The 22,710-nt window shown below is 43.9% G+C and overlaps 1 long non-coding RNA gene across 1 annotated transcript; it reads right to left on the bottom strand.

Annotated features, from left to right (window-relative positions):
• Positions 1-6,471: 6,471 nt before the first annotated feature.
• On the bottom strand, positions 6,472-20,232 carry LOC121009818 (uncharacterized). The gene is made up of 3 exons (XR_005780839.1): positions 20,128-20,232; positions 7,937-7,941; positions 6,472-6,483 (listed from the first exon to the last, which is right to left on the bottom strand). It is a non-coding gene; the product is annotated as an uncharacterized LOC121009818 (long non-coding RNA).
• Between the last annotated feature and the right edge of the window lie 2,478 nt (positions 20,233-22,710).

The raw sequence follows: 22,710 nt of genomic DNA, 5'->3' as shown, positions 1-22,710 counted from the left end.
AGTTATAATCAAAAAGGAAAAAGTGAAATAATTTTACATCACTGTACGGAATATCAATCAATGAAATAAATTGCATTAATGAAAGAAGCTCTAGAAAAGATTTTTCTTGACAAATTCTGTCAACACTGGTATAATTATTATGATTTTATTTATAAATATAGATGCAAGTTTCAGGAATGAAGTGATCACTTCATGCAGAGATACATAATATCTGTATTCCTATTCTTAGAAACAATCTTAACTATATCCTTCATTTTAGCCGAGGACAGCAATATTCTTAACTATTCCAACCTGTTGCCGCATAAAGTAGGCCTACGTACTTGGCCAATACTGCTGGGCTATCTCAAACTATCAGAAAGTACCAGTACTCCAGTGTATTGCATAATTTATGTGACAATTGTTTAAATTCAATGCCAATTATTTTATTGAAAGGTTACTTAATAACACGTGGTCTTTTCTGTTTCAGTGGAATAACTCAGATTTGTTCAGAAAAAGCACTCAATCACTCAATCCATCGATCTGATATTTTAAAACACATTTTAAAAGTTGATTTTGTAAATTTACTTCGAGAACTTCACAATCTTAGCACACTCCTCAGGGATCTCGGAAGCCATTGGGTTCTGTGACGTGCTCCTCAAAACTTGATTTACTGGCGACTGTCAGCAATGTTTCCAACCCACACAAATAACCTCCCCATGAATCAGTTCATTAATGTGATGCTACATCACATCTATCCAAAAAGTTTTGAAAAAATTTAGACCTGGCTTATTTTACAAAGAAGTTGAATGAAGCAATTTGCTCCAAATCACCAATTTTTAAGATTCCATTGTTTTCAGTCATCTCAACACCCCGTGTGGGGCTCAAACTCACAACCCCGAGATCAAGAGCCGCGTGCCCTTACAACTGAGCCAGCCAGGTGCTCCTAAACTCACCTGGTCTCTTAATGACAAGAGTCCTGGAATTGAGACATAATGACTCGTAGTGATGAACTCACCTCAAGAAAACTAATTACATACTTTAAGTTTATAATCTTTTCAACTTTCAATAAAGCTGCCAATAACTGCTAATTGATTTATAAATCAATCTTGTTAACCTTAATCTTCTGTTTTCCACGGCACACCTTCAGGTGATGTCACTGTGGAATTCAGAATTGAGCAGCAACTTTGAGCATGCAAGATGGATCTTTAAAAAAGAGAAACCAATCAAAGTATTTGATGTGTCCACTATCCCACTACTGTCTCCGTTTTGGAAGAAATTAACTGACCTTCTATATCTTGTTTCCTTTTCTCACATCATTCAAAGAAAGAGAACTCAGGGTGAGCAGGTCAATTATATCAGATTGTGAAAACTCAACACTGCATCCTAAGTCATTCTAACAGGCCCACCACTTTGTTCTGCACTGTGGAGAGGTGTCTGCACTCCACTTATTTGGAAGCCTATCATTTGATCAAGGCTCCACGGTTCCATCGAAGAAAAATATTAAGATCAGCTCCCAACATTTTTACGAGAATCAATTATGGGAAAAAGCGTGCCCGTCAATGAATTCGGTCCTATTCAGTTTCATATTGCACGTGCATGCACCACGCACACAGTCTCTAGCACTTACAAGTTCACGGCTGTCCACACATACTCCCAGTTGTGCTTGACATCATCGCAATGTCCTGAATCTGCTTTGCTGTGCTGTTTCCTTCTCCGCCTGGGGCACAGGGCTTGTACTTCATCATTGAGAACTGACTCTGGTTATTGACTTGGAGGCAGTGAGGGAAAAAGTTTTATCCCACAAGGTACCTGCTTTCAGTAAGGCCTTCACTTGGCCTCCAGACCAGGGAAAGCTAATGTCCTGTGCAAAGCAGGGAACTTTGAAGATAAAAAGGCCTTGTATTTATCCACCCATGCATCCCCCGGTGAGTCAGAGGAACTAATTTTTTCCCGTACCTTTAGTTTTGTTTGCGGGTCTGCGCTCTTATAACCAGAGCCTAAGCCTTATTTCCAGTATGTGGTTCTTTGAGGCTGCGGGAAGCCTTAAAGAGCCTCAAAGGCCTCAAAGCCCCAGTTGAGGTCCTCTGGATTTCACAACAATTTCTGTCTTAAATTGGCTGTCAACTGCCCTGAGATTGTCACATCTTTCTATAATTCTGTCAAAAGCCATTCTACTTCATTATTCTGATGTATAGCAAGAATTTCTTAGGGTAGGTACGTGAGCTAGTATCTCCTTCTAAGTAAACTCCACCCTGCATGCTAGGGACTGGTACCACCTCAGTTAAGGACCAGTGATGTGATCACTGTTACTTTCATTCAGGAGGGCAATCCAAATCCTCAAGTCCATTTTGAAGATTTGTATCTTAAAAATACTTCTAACATAAATTGTCACAACCCAGGAAAACAGAGCCTGAGGAAAGGACTCAGGTTGCTAAAACGTTACTTGGGTGGTAAAAGCCCAGAGAAGAAGAAAGGAAGGAAAAAGAAAGTGAGGCCAAAGAACATGTTCTCCAATAGGATGGGAACTGCTTCACATGGATCCACGGACGACACAGGCCATAGGATGCTCATTCAGCACTTGGGAATTCTCCAGAAGAGTTACAAGGACGAATCTCATATTGGGGAAGAGAATAGAGGGGAAATTTATCTACTTGGTTCCTTTCTGTCTCCCATTTCCTGTTAAGTTTTCCCTTTTTAAGAGGTAATGCCCGTCAGACCCAAACAAAAACCCAAACCTCATACCCTAAGGAGGGATACTTCCCCTTGCCCCCAATTTCAGAAGTCTGGCAGGTGAAATGACAACCAAGAAAGAGGGAGAACAGAAAGCATTTGTGGGAGTCTGAGAAAGTCAATGAAGGTTTTGTTTCCCAAGGGTCCACAGATTCCACTCATTTCAGTCCACTCAGGCACCAGCCCCCCTCGTTAAAAGTCCCAGCAAGCAATGTGGGGCATCCACTTCATCCATGAAAAAAAATAGGTTCAACACAGAGACACCATTCATGCCCATAGGACCTTACAATTCAGTTGAAGAGGAAGGGGATACCAGAATTAAGAAGGCTTGTGGCTTTAGGTAGAATATAAGAGTGTAGGTGTAGAATAAAGGGGTATAGAGAAGTTGGAGTTGCTTTGTTAAAGAAAATTCTCTGAAAGATTGGATATGTTTGGTCTACATTTCTTTTAAAGTCAAACTTAGAATCACAGCTTCTGTCTCTTGTAGGTCTGATCCCTCGATCCCTCATACTATGTATATGGCCCAATGCTCTGTCACATTGCATGGATGTGACCAATTACAGCCAGCTAGTTAACTCAGCAGAATCCAGAAGACACGTGATTGACGCATCTTCAAGTTACTTGAAGGTTAACATAGCTGGATAGATCTAACTCACTTGTTTTTGATCATCTCAATAATTTAGCTACCATGAACTGTTTCCACGGCCTTTTTTTGTTTAAACATTTATTTATTTTCAAGAGACACAGAGCGTGAGTGGGGAAGGGGCAAAGGGAGAGGGAGACACAGCATCTGAAGCAGGCTCCAGGCTCTGAGCTGTCAGCACAGAGCCCGACGTGGGGCTTGAACCCACGAACTGTGAGATCATGACCTGAGCCAAAATTGGCCGCTTAACCGACTGAGCCACCCAGGGGCCCCAACTGTTTTAACAGTCTTAAGGACAGTCATAGGTATCAACGAGTGCAGTTATTTGTAGAGAATTTTTAAGAATAAAAACTTGAAGAAAAATAGATAGGCAATTGACGGAAATGCTCATGCCAGGAAAGGCATTATCTTCACCAGTTATGGAACTGGAATATTTAATTCCCACTTTTAATCCAGGAGCAATTAGCATGGAACGCCATTTATCGATTTGAATTTATATTAAAGTGTCATAATACTATTAATAGACAAATTGCTTTCCAAATGGATCAAGCACACAAAGACAATTGCTTTCGAAAAGCAGCTGCATAACGAATGAGGCAAAGTTTCTTTCTCATGCTACTTCTTTAAAATCTTCTCAACAAAATGGGCTTTATTAACGTTTTGAATGTACAATATTTGAAAATGACAACCAACCAGACCAAGATGAAAAGCAAATGCTAATGAAAGACATGTATATATTATGAAAACAACTGTAACACTTTAAAATCTTTTTTTTTTTTTTTTTTTTTAGAATAGGCTCTGTGCTGTGGAGGTGGGGCTTGAACTCATGACCCCCCGGATCATGACCTAAGCTGAGATCAAGAGTTGGATGCTTAACTGACTGAGCCACCCAGGTGCCCCTAAAATCATTTTGAATACTAAACGTTGTAGGCTTCAGTTTTACAGAATGACTCTACACACACACACACACACACACACACACACACACACACACCCTTTCCCCTATAAATGTAAATCAGGAATCTTGACTGTGCTTAATAAGGGTAACTCATCAAGGGACATGCTTTCTCGGGGTTAGTTAAGAGGTAATTCCCTTTTTACAAAACCAACTAATGTCAATAGAGAAACATCACATACCAAACTAACACTATGGGAGTTAAATATGTCCCCAAAGATTACATTTGTGTTTTCTACATGGCAACTACATGCCAATGAGGCTAAAACAAGTAATGCCCACGACACGTGGTATTAAGGTGCCACTCTGTTATCTAAGCTCTTTTTTGCCTCAACTGATTTTCAAATAGCTCTTGGTCTCACTTTTGCCACCCTTGTATGATAATGACTTAAGTACTAATTTGGGACAATTTAGTTAATGGAAATATCTGGGTCTTCTCTCAGAGGTATGCTTTTAAGCCTTACTTATATTTAATTAGTATAAATCTTCATTGGTGGCTTATACATGCAGGATATTTTCAGCCCCTTCCATTTTCTGTTCTCTGCGATGAGATTTTCCAATCCTGATGACCCTCCCACAATGGTTTAAAAACTTTTATTTCTATATTTTAATCAAGCTTGTTGTCATTGAAAACAACTGAATGACAAAGCCTCCCAACAAATTCATCCAGAGTGTGGGTTTTTAACCACATTTAGTTTAAATTTTGGCAGTCTGGGGAAGTCTGCGGGCTTCGTTTCAGAATACTGATAGAGAGGTATCCCAGTATTTGATCTACATGTATGTTTACTGCATTAAATAACAAGTTTTATGGCAGTCTAATAACTACTGTAATTTCTAGTCATGAATATAAACTATTTTGAGAGCTGTATGACACCATAATGTGACATGAAAATATCTGATTTCGATTGGCGCGAATCACAGGTACTATTAACACTGCTATAGTTAGTTGTCAACAACCCGAACTAATGGAAAGGCTATGTGATTTCCATGAAGTCAGTTCCGATCCAGTTTTCTTCATCATATCCTTCCATACACTGCGAGAGCTCCATCAACAGTCCCCTGAAACGAAGGGCCTTTCCACCGCATTTTCTTTTCTTTTTTTTTTTTTCAACATTTATTTATTTTTGGGACAGAGAGAGACAGAGCATGAATGGGGGAGGGGCAGAGAGAGAGGGAGACACAGAATCGGAAACAGGCTCCAGGCTCTGAGCCATCAGCCCAGAGCCCGACGCGGGGCTCGAACTCACGGACCGCGAGATCGTGACCTGGCTGAAGTCGGACGCTTAACCGACTGCGCCACCCAGGCGCCCCACCACCGCATTTTCTAAAGAATAAAAGACCTTCCATCTCCCCTATGTTCGCGTGTGCATGTTCAAAAAGTCCCGATCTCAAGTGGCGAAGTCCTGAGGAAGAATGTGTATGATAAAATGCCTTCTGTTTACGCAGACTCTAGTCCACACGGCACCGAGAGGAGGGGATAAATACCATTCGTGGAGCATTTTCAGAAATGCAATGCTTTGACCACAAAAATCAATATATCCTTCCATATTAATGTAGGTGTAACCACTCAATTACAGGTGTACCTATTATCATGTAAGTTTTAGTGCAAGTCGAATGGACAGTGTTAGTTGTCTTTTAAAATCAACATTATCTTTACAGTCCCAATTTTCTAGTTTTCCCTACGTACATATATCATCAAAATAATTTAATCAAAAAAAAAATAACCAGGCAGTGCAAGCGAGTTCATCAGTGTTACCCAGCTTTGAATCATTGAGCTGTATTTCGTTTGAACACACATTCATCAAATTGGCTCCGTATGTCAACTCAGGGAGCATTAACTTTAACTTCCGCGTGGACAGGGGATCCTATAAAACCATCGCTGACAAGGTAGTTTCACAGATTTTTTAATGGGAAACTGAAAATCTGATTTAAATGCATACCGGAGAAGCTTAGTTTTATTGAACGCGTGGGACACACAGCACATCCCCTTCAGCCCAACATCAGACGCAAGTAAAAGCAAAGAGAGAGTTCTAGATGTTCTGGAAGCTCATGATTATTCATAATTCTTTTAATTCCATGAAATACACAGTTTTGAGTAAAACAAGCTTTCATAAGCAGCCTGTTAAATCTTAAAGATCATGTGCACGTGTGTGCGGTGCGCGTATTCAGACGTGTGCTCGTGTGTGTGTGCACGGGAGCGCCCACACAGAGTCTAGATGTGCAGGCTGGGGTTTAACTGAGTGCAGATGTTGGTCAACTAATGAATACACGTGTGAGTAGATGTGTTTCTGTGAGCACGGGGAGGCACTTGTAGGGGACACGGAGGCACGTGGGAAGGGTGTTCCAAGAGGGACCTGTGAGGAATGTGGGTGAAGATTTGGGGACTCAGGAGGGACACGTGTATGCGGACTGGGAACATCAGGTGCGGGGAGACTGTAAGGAGTACAAGGATTTGGGAACACGGACGGACACAGGGGGAAGGTGGGAGTCCTGAACAGGGACATGCTTTGTTTGGATGCGGGTACAGGTGGGTGCTGGGATTCAGGGCTCCCCTAGCCTCAGCAGTGATTAGTCAATTCCCATGGAGACGGATTCCAGGCATAAATGCAGAGGCGGCTGTCAGGGGAGAGACTGGGACGCAGGGGGAGTTCTTAAGAGCTTCAACAGCTTCAGAGGCTCATCTGGGGCTCACGTGGCCCCTCACCCTTAATTCACGTCCCTTGTTTTAGCACCAGCACTAATAGCCCTTCCTCTGTTTAAAACGATGAAATCCTAGAGGCGCCTGGTTGGCTCAACTTGGTTAAGCGTCCACGTAGGCTCAGGACATGATCTCCCAGTTTGTGTGTTCTGCTGTCTGTTGTGGGCAGATAGCTCAGAGCCTGGAGCCTGCTTGAGTTCTGTGTCTCCTTCTCTCTGCCCCTCCCTCTCCCCCTCCCTCTCTCTCTCAAAATAAACATTAAAAAAAAATTAAAACCATGGAATCCTCAAGGTGAGGGTGACTGTGAAGGTAATTGACTTCTGCTCCTCAGATGGGCAGTCGAATAGATCAAGTTCAGGGAGGTTTTACTTTGTTCCCCAGACACAGTCGATACTTATGTTCTAACTGCATGGTCTTGGTCAGGAACCACTGACAACTGTGCCTTCATGGGAATAAAAATAACTGTATCCCAGAGAAAAAAACTCGAACATAACCTGCCCTGGGAACAAGTGGAAGAAACAGGAGCTGAATAAACCTAAACTCTGATAGGGTCATGCTGCATGGGAGACATAGCCATGGGCTGTGGATAAATAGGGCTCCGTGGGGTTTTCAAGGTTGAGAATTAAATCAAGCATATCAGCTCTTTTGACTCTAATTCCTTGCATTTCTCTGCCTTCCCTATTTTTTTTGAACTCTTGAATCTTGACTTCTCACCCTAAATTGTTAGTCTGGATAATATTTGATCCTGTAGGTGGCAAGCCAAACTCCAAGCAATCACAGCACAATTGCCCTCAATACAATGCAATTTTAGAGTCAAAAAAGATTTTTCCATTTTTAATTTTATGTTTTTAAACATTTATAAGAAACTCTTATCAGGCAGCTGTGTCCTTAAAACGCACAGAAGAAAACACCCCAGACTCAAACCTCAGACCTCTTCTCTTTCCTATTGACCCTAATTCCTGGGTCATCCAGGATCATGACTTCAAGTATCATCCCCTAATTCAGGACAACCAATCTTCTATGTAGCTCCAGATTCTCTCTCAACTCCAGATTCAGAGATCCTTAAACTTGCTCATTGATATTTCCAAACTGGAGGTCCAACTGGCATCTCCAACCCTGGCTTTGCATATCCAAAGGGAACAAAAAAGCAACTTGAATGAACAGACATACACTTCTCTCTCTTCTGTTACTCAAGCAACTATATTTTGGCCTTCTGGAAATACTAGATGCACACACTAAGACAGACAGACACACACACACACACACACACACACACACACACACACACACAAACTCTGATGGGAGCTTCTAAAATGATTCCCCAAAATCCCATCTTCTGCTCCTCAAAACCTCTTGGAATCCCCCAACACGACCCCCTTGCTTCTAACGAATAGAATACCTCAACTTTGACAGTGTGCCACTTCTGTGACTGGGTACAAAGACTTAGGTTTTTCTAGCAAACTCTGCCTCTTGCAAGCCTTGATGCTCAATGAAAGAAAAGCCACAGGGCAAGTAATGGCCAGTGATCTGCAGCCAACACTGAGGAAGTGAAGCCCTCTGCCCAACAGTCTTTAAGAAGAGGAATTCTGTCAAGAGTTGGGAAAATGAACTAGGAAGGAGATCCTTCCCCAGTTGAGCCATCAAGTGAGACCTCACCTCTGGTCAGCATCTTGACGGCAGCCTTATGAGCAACCTCGAAGCAGAGAAGCTGGCAGGGAAAGGACTTTCTGCTGTATGTGTTCACTACCACATCTCTGCTTCCTCAAACAGGACTGGCATGGGTTCAGAGATCAATACCTTTTTGTTCAGCCAATGAATGAAGTATTCCTCCCCTGCTAACACAATCAGGAGCAAAGAGAGTCTGGAGGGCTTCCCTGGAGGACACTTTGTCTCTTTTGGATAAGGTCCCTTCCTAAGTGACTTCACATTATTTAACTTGAAACCAAGGATGGACTTTCTTCTTAAGTATGAATCTACCGAAGGATGAACCGAAATTTCTTTCTTTAGCCTAACCTCTCATTAATAGATGAAATAGAGACAAAGATATCAATTTAAAACACCATTTTTTTAGAAGCTAATTAGATCTGGGGGGAAAATCAGGTATAATCAACTTCCAGCCCCAAGTCAAATAAAGTCATGGGATCCCACCACTGAGCATGGCCTTCTTGCAAACAAGAGCTTCAAGACTGTCACTATTCTACAGCTGCAAATTTTTTTCTACTTTCAAGATTAGCCACTGAGCTAATAGATGGCTTCAAGACTCGAAACAGGTTGGAAGCACCCATCATTCTTTTTCCTCAGTATCTCTCATCGAGGCCCATACTTTCCACTTCAAGATCTTAATTTAGGCATCAATCTCACTGCTTCAGACCTTCCTTAATATCTTCGTTGTTATAGGCATTTATCTACATCCTATCCATATCCATGTAATTCGAGCTGACGTTCTCCTAAGATGGTCTCTGTCCCAAGTAGCTAAGTCATTCTATAGGAAAAAGAAACATGTGACTTTTGGTAAAACACAGTAATTTCTCCAAAATAAAAGTTAGATTGGCAAAGGAGACATTTTGTCAAGAGAAACAGCAACTAAACCAGAGAGGTAGTGACCCGCCCAAGGACCCAATTTAAGTGATGATCTTCCGTCTTCCGCAGCCTTCTACTTCCTTGGATCATGCGGCCATGACCACACCATCCTTTATCCTTGTGCACAGCATGACCAGTGTCAGGAAATAGCGGTACAAATAATTACAGCCATCAAGGACACTTACAAGTTGTTGGACATTTTTCTTGGTACTAAAATGCAACTTGCGGACCAAAAGACTTGAAAAGCCACTGAATCAAAGGTCTTAGAAGCTCATTTATTTTCCATTTCCTTTGGGGGTCCTAAGTGTGTTGCTGGTGTGCATTTTGAGAAAAGCAACGATGATGCTCACTTTCTTCTATTTTTGCACTTTAAGCCCAAAAGGCAGCTTTTTATGCGGCCCCTTCCTTCAAAACCCCCACCCTCTCAGATGTGGATGCAATTTCTTGGTTTTTATATATGGCTTCATCTTCCCTGCTTCCAGCATGGTGCCTGCGAACACATTGAAATCCTAGTTACATACCACATGTGGTAACTAGGAGACGCCAGGCTACAGAGGTTTTAGCCCCGCCATTGTTGTCTGGGATTACACCATCAATGCCAGACCATCTGTCAGGGAAGGGCTGCCAGGAGTGGATATTTATCTGGCTTCGCTGTCAATTTAAGAGGACTTAGCAAGTTGGCCACCTGCCAGCAGCTACACAACCAACCTTCAGAGAGATGCCTGCTGAGAAACTGACTGAGATTGTACAATTCTAATCTCCCTTTTCATTTATCCAATTTCTCCACCTCTGCACGGAACGAAAGGGGAATTGACTCAACACCCCACCCCGGCCCACGGCCCCTCCACATTCGCCGGTGATGCTCTCTCTTCCTTTCCATCACATTCTTTCTGTCAAAATCCCATCCGCCCTTCAGGATCTAGTGGAAATTGCAGCCACAGGTGGCATCGCGGTATCGCTCCTACCTTTTGCGTCGTTATTGCTGGATGCCTAATAGACTGTGCCCAGCAACATAGCCAGGAATGCACAAGTCTGACTCACGAAGCCACCAAGTGTCCAGCTCATGATATTCATTAAGTAATTCTTGCAATAAATTGGGATGGAGAGGCAAATCTCTAACCAAATTTAGGATTAGCAGAAATCCTTGTGAGGACCGTTTATTGAGATTTTCCGATGAGGCTAACCACTGAAGATGGAAGACAAGTCAGACACAGGAGATTACAACAGAGTCAGTCCCCTTTCAGCGCAGCAGGTGTATTTCCATCAAGCAATAAAAGAAAGGGTAGCAAAACTTCCAAAGAAGTGATTTGAACTAAGATCTACATATGGAAAAAATGAATTGGCCATTTTTCCCTCTCTTACAAACACAAATAGAGAAAAAAAAAGTAAATTTAAATAAAAGCCTCACAAAATGGTCCTGTTTTAATTTACTCTGACGGGAAGAGAATGAGTTAGTTTATTTCTCTCTGGGATGTTCCTGCCACCTTTGGTTGCGAAATATAGCTAGAAACTTGGCAGATTGTTTTTGGCAAAAGAAAAAAATTTGGAAGGAAAAGGGGAAGACTAGAGAGACCAGATATATTTTCTTTTCTTTTCTTTTATTGTCTTAGGAGAACAGCTTTCCGGATGTCCCTGAAGCACAATTATTTCAACTGAAAACCTGGAGCTTCTCTCTGGGGTTAGGTTAATGACTTTGAAGAAGAATATGACAGGAGGCAGATCAGTCAGGAGAGGTCAAGAGCTGTCAGGAATTGTGATGGCCGCTGTGGAGTCCAACTGGCTTGTAGTCTCAGTGCTCAGACTGACTCCATGCAATAAAGCCAGTGTGGTCAGCCTAGTCTGTCATCCACAGGACTCCACAGGGGACAGCATATGTGGCTGGTGACAACACCGGTGCCATGTGCATATAATGGGGAAGAGCCCCTTAGAACACGGGATCTCATACTTGGCTGTATACAGGAATCTCATAGGGAGTTAAAAAAAAAATGCGTAGGTCCAACCCTAAGGATTCTGATGTCTGGAGTCCAGTCTCATCTTTGGAATTTTTTAAAACCCCTCAAAATTTGAGAATCACTGCCATAGACGATAAAAGAATTCAAGACCCAGTAGTAGGGGCAGTTGGCCAAAAAAGATCCTGAAAACAGACACAAAACACAGCACACTTCAGGCACCCCAGGACATCAAATTTACGTGGAAAACTGAGAAACAAGAACATACAGTTGGTAAAGAATCAGCTGTAGAGGAGTCAGAGGACTTTCAAAACAAGGGAATAATGCCACACAGAGCGATGGTCAAGCTTGGAGAAAGTACAGAGGACCTGTGGCCAAGAGTTAAGGACCAGGATGGGACTTGCCCAGGAATGAGCAAAGATGTAAGAAAGGACCACAGTGAAAGGTGCTGGTAGAACAGAACTCCTTCCTCACTGGCAGGAACACAGGGTCACCTTTTCATCAGACTTGACGAGTATAAACGTGCTTACTGAGGCTCATCAGCAAATATATCCACCTATCACCGATCATCAATTACTAACGTCAATAGTCTTAGCTAATGACCTGTTCACTTATAAAGTCTTAAATAATTCTTTTAGCTATGTTAAGCCAAATATACTAGAGTCTTCCATGCAGCCAACCTCTGGAAGGTCACAAAACAAAATCCATTTGAGGACTCTTACACCAGTCACACCCAGACGAGAAAAATTATACAAATGGCAGGGATTTCTGCCACAGTGCAGACCACAGGGACAAAAGTCACTTCATGTTAAGACACAGTGCTGGTTGTTTCACTCTAGAAAAAGGCTTCTTTAAAATCTGTATTTTTACCTAGGAATTTTTAGGTTTCAAACCTTTCACCTAAGAAAAGGAACATTTATAAAGATGTCCAGTAACGATCCACATGATGTTGTGACCACAATCGGGAGGGGGCGGGGTGCAGCTCTATCATCAAGACCCGGGTTTAGTTTTGGAAAAAAAAAAAAAAGCTTTTTAAAATTTTTTTTTTTAAATGAGTGTTCGAGTGTCTGAAAATGTCAAGACTTTGACACGCTATTTGCTGAGGAAACTCACTGCATTCTGCCTCCAAAGCTGAGAAAATAGATGTCACGAGCAAATAAATAAGGCTCCAGCAGAAATATCCCATCAGGTGAAATGATATGTGCCCACCCCCAAACTCATTCCACCCGGAAATCTTCAAAATCTAAAAATCCCAAGGATTTTTAGTCCTTCATAGATTTCAACACATCTCATCTTCTTTCCCCCCCCAGATTCTACCCAATCGACTCTAAGTCACACACCTGCTTCTCCACTGGGCAGCACCAGCTGGATTTCAGGACTGCGTGATTTCAAGAGCTGGATGTTAATTGGGGCTCTGCTCTCCTTACAGGACAAAGGATGTGGAGTCTTACAAAGGCCTTGTTTCAATACAACTCTCTGTATCCAAGGAGGGTTAATAGAATTCTGATATTTGCGTTCCCTCCCTGACCGGTCATGCAAAATGCAGCCACTCATGGGCATGTACGCACTCAGTTTAACACCTCACTATTCAAAATGTGGTCCGTGGAGCAGCAGCGTGGGCATCCCTGGAAACTTGTTAGAGATGCAGACTCCCCGGGTCAACTCCAGACCATCTGAATCAGAAACAGCTTTAACGAGATCCCTGGTGATTTCTGTGCAGGTTAAAATAGACCATCACAGCTCTAGATAGTTTGCCCTTCAGATCTCTCTGAATACTTAGTGTTTGCATCTCATGTATTTAAAGTTTTTGTGTTCATTTCTCTATCCTACTTCAAAACCCATGATTTGAGGAAAAAAATTCACAATAGGCAAGGCAAACAAACGATTTCCCAGCTGTTCTATTTCTGTTTTATTCTGGTTCTCTCACACTCTCCTGGGTCCTTCACCATAATGCTGGTGCAAATTATCGGCCTTCTTAGTCTCTGCTCACCACTCTCAGTATCCAGTTTCACATTTAAGACATGCTTATTGGATAGTTTCTTCGTGATAGACCTATAGCAATTAAAACCCGATTGGTCTAAAAATCTATCTTCTGCCTTTAAGAGGCTTCGCTTTTACCATTACAAGTGATAAAATTGTAACAAGAGATTCGCACGTGATTCTAATGACCAGACCACTTCGATAAAGTCTAAGAGTATATTCAGGATTGCTTCCCTCCTTTTCAAATAGGCACCCAACTTTGTCAAATTAGCTATCACTAGCCTCAATGTGTATTTACACATCTGAATAGAGTTCTTTGCAATGATGTTTTCAATATTGAATTTGGGGGAGGTTTTTCTGGCAGTGGGGGTGGGGGGTGGGGGGTGGTGGTGATGAGGTTGGGAACCTTACATTAGCAGCCTAACAAATATATAGGCTTACCACTGAATTCCAAGTCAGAAGCCTTGTAAGTTTTAATTTAGGTTACGGGAGATACGAATTTTCCCCAAAACTTTGGAAAGCATGGCTGGAATTGCACCTTAACCTCTTAATTACGACAAGAAAATATTTTGCTACTATACCACTTCAAGAGCATGTTCATATCCCCTGGTGAAAATCTTTATTTATATTCACATTATTGCTACTTGTATTTAATTCCCAGGGACTAGGGAATCCTGATACATTTTACAGCTCAGATGATACTCACCTGGATTGAACATCAGCCCAGTCCACACACCAGGTTAGCTCACATGCCAAAGGAGTCACACTATGCTTATCGGGAAAGCTGAATGCAATATTAACTCTTTCATGCAAGTTTGAAAATAAATAGGAACCAGAGAGTGAAAAAAAACAAAAACAAAAACGGTTTGCAAAAAAGTTATTTAGATCATACACAAATCATGTGAACCCATGATCTCTGGCCACATCACAAGCCAGGAATAAACAAGTCTCTTAGAACTAGAAAATTAAGTTGAAAATTGCCACTGATTTAAAAAAAAAAATTAGACGTTCATGTCTTCGCTTTTTCTTAGGTGAGGGGTGACTGTTGCAGGGTGGGGGCTCATTTTGAAAAAGCACATTTACAGTTTATTCCTTTTCCTGAAATCAATGCTGAGATGACTTACCTGCCAATAAATGCAACCCTGAATCAGAGAAGGTCAAATGCAGAGGTTGAGTGTTTCTGTCTTACTGAGAACGCAGGAGCGTACTGCTTGATTTTGCGGTTTCACCTCCTGGAAGCCGTCCCTCGCCGGGGCTGCTGCTAATAAGCCCAAATCCCCTTCCGGCAGCCCTCCCCACCACGCCCCTCCAGGCCAGGAGCAAACCCCAGGGATAGCGCCCAAGCCACAGCTCTGCCTCAGCCTTCTCCCGGCTTGGAGAGGTTGATTAGAAATGGAAATTCCTGGGGTGCCTGGTGGCTCATCTGCTAAGCATCTGGCTCTTGATTTCAGCTCAGGGTTTGATCTCGCGGTTCATGAGATGGACCCCCCTGTGGGGCTCTGTGCTGACGGCATGGATCCTGCTTGGGATTCTCTCTCTCCCTCTCTCTGCCCCTGCCCACCGTCAGAAAACATGGAAATTCCCATTGCTCACAGTGAACCAGAATCACTTGATTTGGGGTCTGGGCATGCACAGCAGAGATGACTTATTTTCACTAAGTTTTGAGAACCACTGCATCGAACACATAAATAATATGGATCAAAGTCACAGACATCTCTAGCATTTGCCCACGTCCCTGTCCTGTCTTGCCAAGAAATTGCTTTGGAAAAGATTCTTGGAGTTCATGCTTTGATTATAGTGAAACAACCAATGTTCTCCTATTTATATTAAATAATGTGGGGAAATTATTATTACCTATACATTACCCATGAGCCAGTTGTTTGGATTGAGATGAAATGCACAACAGGTATTGTTCCCAGTAGGAGAGTCTGCGTTGTGTGAATGAAGGTCTCCGTTCCTGGATTCCTCGTGAAAGATTTACGTGAGGATCCGCGCTCAAGTCAAGACAGCCAGGAGGAAAGTAGCCGGCACAAAGCAGTTTATTCAGGATCGTACACTCTCAAGAAAGGACAATCAAGAAGGGGTTGTGGACAGTGGTCATGGACAGGATGGTCTCTAAATAAAGCTGCTTCCAATTATGTGGGGGACCCCTCCCACAGGTCCGGGAGCAAGAGTTTTTGACCCTACAGGGTTTCTACGGGAGCTGCCACGGCTGGCCATCTTCCCCCATGGGGCTCGGGGGTCAAAACCTCAATGCAAATATATCTGATGAACCTACAGGTTACCCTGGGGCAGAGGTTGAAGAGGAGAGCACCTACTCTCTACACCTGTGGCTCCTGGTCTGCCAGCCTCGGGGTGTTGGAAGCGGCAAGGCCAGGACATTAGGAGCCACAAAGCCAGGATGTTGTACCCTCGGGCTTCTAACGTGTCATCTATTTATCACCGCCTTTGCCTCCAGCTCCTGTCTCGCTGACTACCTAGTCAATCAGTATGAAAGTTACATAGCACTTACTACCTGCCAAGCTCACACAGGGACTCCCCTGATGTGGCTGGGCCACGCCTGAGTGCCTTCGTACAGGTAAGAGCGAAAGTTAGTTGCAGCGTTAGGGTTTATAAGATGCATCTTCCAGGAGGCTGTAACGAGAAGGCTTTGGATTATGTGCTGTTAAAGAAAGCTACCTCGGGAGAGAAAGCCCCTTTCAAAACTTCGCAGGCCAAATGAGTCTACACATGTGCCCAGATTTTTCCAGGGTAGCCTCTAACTCATCTCTCTTGGAAAATAATCTAACTGCCTTTGTGAACCTCTAGCAAAGTAGCTTTGAGAAACGTCTTTTGTAATTCAGACAGCTGACTATAAAAGAAATCATACAAGATGCTTAGTCCATAACTACACAGGCATATATATATACACATTTAAATAACTATATACATAGACATAAATATACATGTATATATATAGATGGATCTGTATATGTATATATAACACTGAATATATATATTATGCTATATGATGCATATATTTAGTGTCTCATACAAATATGTTTTAAAATATCCAGAGGACCATTTGGGTTCCTTCAAAATTCAGGTTCACAGGGGCACCTGGGTGACAGTCGGTTAAGTGTCTAACTTCAGCTCGGGTCATGGTCTCACAGTCCGTGAGTTCGAGCCCCTCTCTGTGCCGACGGCTCGGAGCCCGGAGCCTGCTTCAGATTCTGTGTCTCCCTCTCTCTGCCCCTCCCCCGCTCATGCTCTGTCTCTCTCACTCTCAAAAATGAATAAATGTTAAAAAATTTTTTCAAAAATCAGGTTCACAAAAGATATCATATCCTCTGAAACACTGTGAAAATGTAAATCATCTCTGGTTAACCGCAGCTGCTGTCGGGGAAAGTAAGCGGAGGGCATGACTGGAGTCCTCTCTCTTTGCGGTGGACACACGCTCACAGGTCAGAGCCCGACTGTGGGCAGATGAGATAAAAACCCTTGTGCCAAAAAAAAAAAAGATGTTCTTAAAACAGACTCAGAAACTTCAGAGATCTTGCGTCTGCAGAATAAAATCACAATGGTCTTGTGTCGGAGCAAAACAATTAGCACCCATAAAAGGACACAAAGAAGGATAAGGTAACAAACATTGTCCTCTAGACCAAATTCTAGCCACGCTCCCTTTTCTTGATGAGGCCTCACCTTGTCCCATAAACAGCTGAACTGAACTAACAGGGTTTTTAACATTCCTAAGATGGCCTAGCCCCCACCCCATCAAGTGCATGCCTGAAAAAACTTAGGGCTGCCCGTATGATGTACTGCTTGTTACAGCCAACACCTGAGGATGGCAGGGGAGCAGGTTAACTTCGATCGTTGCCAGGAAACGGACACACCTGCCCCAACTGCATTTGCACGGACTAGCCCTTTGTGATGTGTGTGATGTGTCCCGTCTCTGGCTATGGAGCCCCGCCCCCATACTCCCTCGTCTCCCTTTCAACACCCTGGCACCTCGGTGCAAACCCAAATCAGGTGCGGTTCACACTGGACCCGTTCCCCCACGGCAGTAGTTATTTCTGATTAAAATCCATCCTTCCCACTTTAACTAGGGCGTGGCTTTGTCTTTGACAATAGCAGTATGGACAGCCAAGTTGAAGGAGAAGTCCCAGGTTTCCCCTTAAAATAGAAGAGGTGGGGGGAAGGGTACCTGGGGGGCTCAGTTGCTGAGTATCCAGCTCTTGATTTCAGCTCAAGTCATGATCCCAGGGTCATGGGATCGAGCCCTGAGTTGGGCTCCAAGCAGAATGTGGAGCCTTCCTGGGATTCTCTCTCTCTCTCTCTCTCTCTCTCTCTCTCTCTCTCTCTCTCTCTCTCTCTCTCCTGCTGCCCCTCCTATGAACGCACTCTCTCTCTCTCTCAAATTAAAAAAAAAAAATAGAAGAGAAGGGAAGGAGAAACAGACTTAAACTGAGGTGTGCTTAGGACCGCAGAGGTATACAAAGAAAGATGTTGCACGTGGAAAAATACCATATTTATTCTCTCTCCATTAGGTGTTTTTGTCCCAGAAATGCACAGAGGTTAAGTATTTGTGATTAAATATCAGTATCAATAATTTCTTTAACAAAACCCCAGCAGATTTGAGCATATGAAACTCAGTGCCCAACCACAAGCTTTGCCTGGGGGCCATCACCAAGGAGGCTGATTCTGGAACACTCTGAGTAACAACGTAAATAGGGTACTGGATTAGAACTCATCCAGTAAAATAAATACGCATGTGTCCATACTCACATTCATTAAATAGTTAAAAGGTAGAGAAAGGTGGTCCTTCTTTAAATGTTAATTTTTGAGAGAAAGAGAGAGAGAGCACAAGTTGGGGACGGGCAGAGAGAGGAGGACAGAGGATTCCATGCGGGCTCTGGGCTGACAGCAGTGATCCTGATGTGGGGTTTGAACTCACGAACTGGGAGATCATGACCTGAGTCGATGTTCCGACCCTCAACTGACTGAGCCTCCCAGGTGGCCCTGAAAGATAGTTCTTCTTTAAAGAAAAATTCAAATTAATAAATGTGGAAGCAGTGAGGTAAATGTATGATCATCATAAGGAATATACCTCAGTAATAACGGTAGTGGGCAGGATCCCCAAGGGATGCTGAAATCAGTGGGTGAAAATTTAAGGAGAAACAGGACATCAACCTAGGCTAAAAGTAACCTCATCAAGGAGAAACCCAGTGGTGACAGACACCACATTAACCAAGAATTTGAGGCCCATATTGCAAGTAACAAGACATATTGACATCATGTACCCCAGGCTGTTATGAACTGAGGACGTAACATCTCTTCTGTGGTACTCTGGCCAAAAAATGCATAAGCTCGATTTAATAATGAGAAAATATGTGGCAAGCCAAGATTGAGTGACAGTCTACAGAATGATCAGTTATTTAAAAAAAAAACCAAACGAGTCAAGGTCCTGAAAGACAAGGGTAGACTAAGGAACTATCATAGATGGAAGGTCATTAAAGGCCTCAGTTGCTATATGCAATCAGGGATCCTGGGCCGCGTCCTGGAACAAAAATAGGATATTAGGGGGCACACTGGAGAAATTTCTATAAAATCTGTGGGTTAGTATCCAACCATAATTTCCTGGTTCTCCCAATGGTTGTTAACATTAGGGAATCTGAGTGAAGGGTAAATGTGGATTCTGTACCAATTTTGCAACTTTTCTGTAAGCCTAAAATTATTTCAAATAAAAATTTTTTTTACAATTTTTTAATGTTTATTCTTGAGAGACAGAAAGAGAGAAAGCGAGCGAGTGCCAGTGGGGGAAGGGCAGAGAGAGGGGGAGACAAAGAATCTGAAACAGGCTCCAGGCTCTGAGCTGTCCACACAGCCCGACATGGAGCTCCAACTCACAAACTCATGAACTGAGAGACTAAGAGAAAAATTACCAGGTGTACTCACAACTGCAAAGAAAAGACCTCCCCCCTCCCCTCCTCCCCCCACCTTCCCGGAACCAGCCAGGGCGTGCCCGGTTGTGGTCTGACCTAAAGGTGGGAACCAATCAAGTTCTGTTGAGTGTTCAAATTTAAATGTCAACCAATAACAGCTCTGTAACTGCAAAAAATCCCTAACTTGTTTGTGCCTGTCTATAAAAGAAGCTGTAAGATCCTCACTCGGGGCCTCTTAGTGTCACCAGCAACGAGTGCGCGGAGGACCGGGTTCGAACCTGCAATAAATGACCCTTGCTGCTTGGCTTTGACTCTGGACTCTGGTGGTTTGTTTTCGGGGGGTCTCTCGAATCGGGGCATATCATTTGGGGGCTCGTCCGGGATCCCCCCAAACCCACCAGACCCCAAGTCAACGGGTCGTCCCTGAGACCGATCGGTAAGTGAGCTGGCTCTGTTTCTGTTTGTCTGTTCGTTTCTGGCTCTCCCGCGCGGGAACTGTATCGGTGACTGACACAGCCTTGGCGGATGCGCTATAGGGCAGTCGGTCGGATCCAGTAGGAAACGTCCACTGGCACCCATCTGGGGCACCTTTTTGGGCCCATCGGAATTTTTCTGTTTGGGTGGCAGACACCCAAAACGCGCTAGCGATCTAAGTGTTGTGTTCTCTATTCTATAACCTTTAAGTGTTAAACTCCTTCTCTTTCACAGGTGACCTGGCCTGGCCCAGCCAGAAATCCTCATAACTTTACTGTTTCTCCTTTTAATCCTTTCCTCCACCTCCAGGATACAGATGGGCCAATCTCAAAGCACTCCTCTTTTCTCTCCTCGTTGCTAACTTCAGGGATGTTAGAACCAGAGGACAGAATTTGAGTTTAGACATCCGGCGGGGAAAATTAATAACTCTCTGCTGCTCTGAATGGCCAACCTTTGGCATTGGATGGCCAACTGAAGGAACTTTCTGCCTCCCTATAATTGCTAAGGTGAAATCAAAGATTTTTCTACCGGGTCGTGAGGGACACCCGGATCAGATTCCCTACATTCTTGTATGGCGGAATTTAGTGGAGAATCCACCCCCTTGGTTGGCCCCCTTCCTATCCTCGGGAACGTGTAAGGTCCTTGCCATGCGGCCTGCAGATCCCCCAAAATGAAGGACGCCAGCTGCGCCCTTGTATCCCATATTGCCCGATAGTCAGGACCTATTATCCCTAGACCCTCCACCCTATCATCCCCCTCCCCTCGTACCCCAGGCCCTGTCCGCAGCAGCCGCCCCACCAGTCGCCCCGCTAGTTGCCCCCCTAGGGGAACCGGGAGGACGGGAGGCTATAGCTGCACCGGGCCCCATTGAAAACGAAACCAACCACGAGGGGCCAGCCGGCCGAACCTGCGGGCGCACCCAGCGTGAGCCAAACCCTCGCCTCCCTGACTCCACTGTGGCCCTACCCCTGTGGGAAATAGGACCCCCCCTTTGAAACAGGCAACCCCCGACTCCAGTATTGGCCCTTTTCCACCAGTGACCTTTACAACTGGAAAACACAGAATGCTCGATTCTCTGATAACCCTAAAGACCTAATAGCTCTTTTAGACAGTGTCATGTTCACCCACCAGCCCACCTGGGACAACTGCCAGCAGCTCCTCCGCATCCTGTTCAAGCAAGAAAGCTGTCTGTAAATCCAAACCCCCACACCCCCTATAATTTGACATGGGAAATTACTAACTTAGAGACTCATGAAATCTACAACAAAACCCTAGGAACTGCCCCATTAAATACCTGGTGGCCAGATTTATATTTTAATTTAGAAAAAGTTAGTCCATTAGAAGAAATGGAAGGAGGTAAATGGAGGCAACTTCAAAGGAGGGTATCAATAAGTAGAAATGGATTTTATGCACGTCCGGGATTTAGGACGGGGGCGATGAGGCGCACATGTGGAGGGTTTGAAACACTCTATTGCGCAGCCTGGAGTTGCATCACCTCCAATGATGGGGAATGGAAGTGGGAAGTAAAACCCCAATTTATTGAAATGTCCTATGTCCGACCATGTACCCGCACCAGGTATGATGAAAACTGTAACCTTATTCGTGTAAGATTTACAGAGGGAGGGAAAAAAGACAGGCGATGGGTCTTAGGACTCACTTGGGGACTCTACTTATATCAACGTCCCCTCTTTGGGACTGCCATTGAAATAAAATTAAAAGTCTCCCCTCTTGTACAACCGGTGGGGCCAAATCAGATATTAGGAAAAAATAAAAATAAAAAAAGAGACGAGCCTATCCCCAGGCAGATCCCCACTACTCCCTCCAGCAGGACCCCCGTCGTTACCCCAGGAGTAAAAGCACAAGCTGTCCAAGAAAATCAGAACCCAGAAGGCATAGACTCCCTATGGAAATTGCTAACAGCAGCGTATGAGGCCTTAAACCGATCGGACCCTGAGGCAACAAGGGCCTGCTGGCTATGTTATGATATGAAATCCCCCTTCTATGAAGCCATAGGTCTAGCTGCCCCTTTTTCACAGTCAGAAGAGTCGCCAGCAGCTTGCAAGTGGAATCGAAAGGGCCCCGGCCTCACACTGCAAGTGGTCACTGGCAATGGGACTTGTATAGGAAAGGTCCCCTCTGGCCATATCCAGCTCTGTGCCCCGACTAATTACTCTATAGATGAATCTAAATGGATAATTCCAGCTCCTGACAGTTGGTGGATTTGTTCTAAGACAGGGCTCACCCCATGTGTTAGCAGAGATGTTTTTAATTCGTCACCCGAATATTGTATCATGGTATTAGTATTTCCAAAGGTTATTTACCACCGAGAAAATGTTGTATATGATCTGTGGACAGAAGGGACAGAAGCAAGAGAGTCAATAAGAACAAAACGGGAACCCTTTATGTCCATAACCTTGGCCACCTTATTTGGCCTCGGTACCATAGGGGCAGGAAAAGGGATCTCATCACTAGTCATCCAGCACCGGGGGTTCAATAGCCTAAGGGCAGCCATTGATGAGGATATAGCCAGACTTGAGGACTCAATCTCGCACCTCGAAAAATCTCTGACCTCCCTTTCTGAAGTGGTCCTACAGAACCGAAGGGGGCTAGATCTAGTCTTCCTCCAACAGGGAGGTTTATGTGCAGCCTTAAGAGAAGAATGTTGTTTTTATGCTGACCACACCGGAGTAGTCCGAGAGTCCATGGCTAAAGTTAGAGAAGGCCTGGCCAAACGGAGGCGTGAACGAGAACAACAACAAGGCTGGTTTGAGTCTTGGTTCAATCAGTCCCCATGGCTAGCT

This window comes from Herpailurus yagouaroundi, unplaced genomic scaffold, assembly GCF_014898765.1.
Source record: "Herpailurus yagouaroundi ecotype Mexico unplaced genomic scaffold, PumYag 190, whole genome shotgun sequence".
NCBI lineage: Eukaryota > Metazoa > Chordata > Mammalia > Carnivora > Felidae > Herpailurus > Herpailurus yagouaroundi.
The sequence above is the reverse complement of the archived record's forward strand: the minus strand, read 5'-3'. Positions and strand labels throughout refer to the sequence as shown.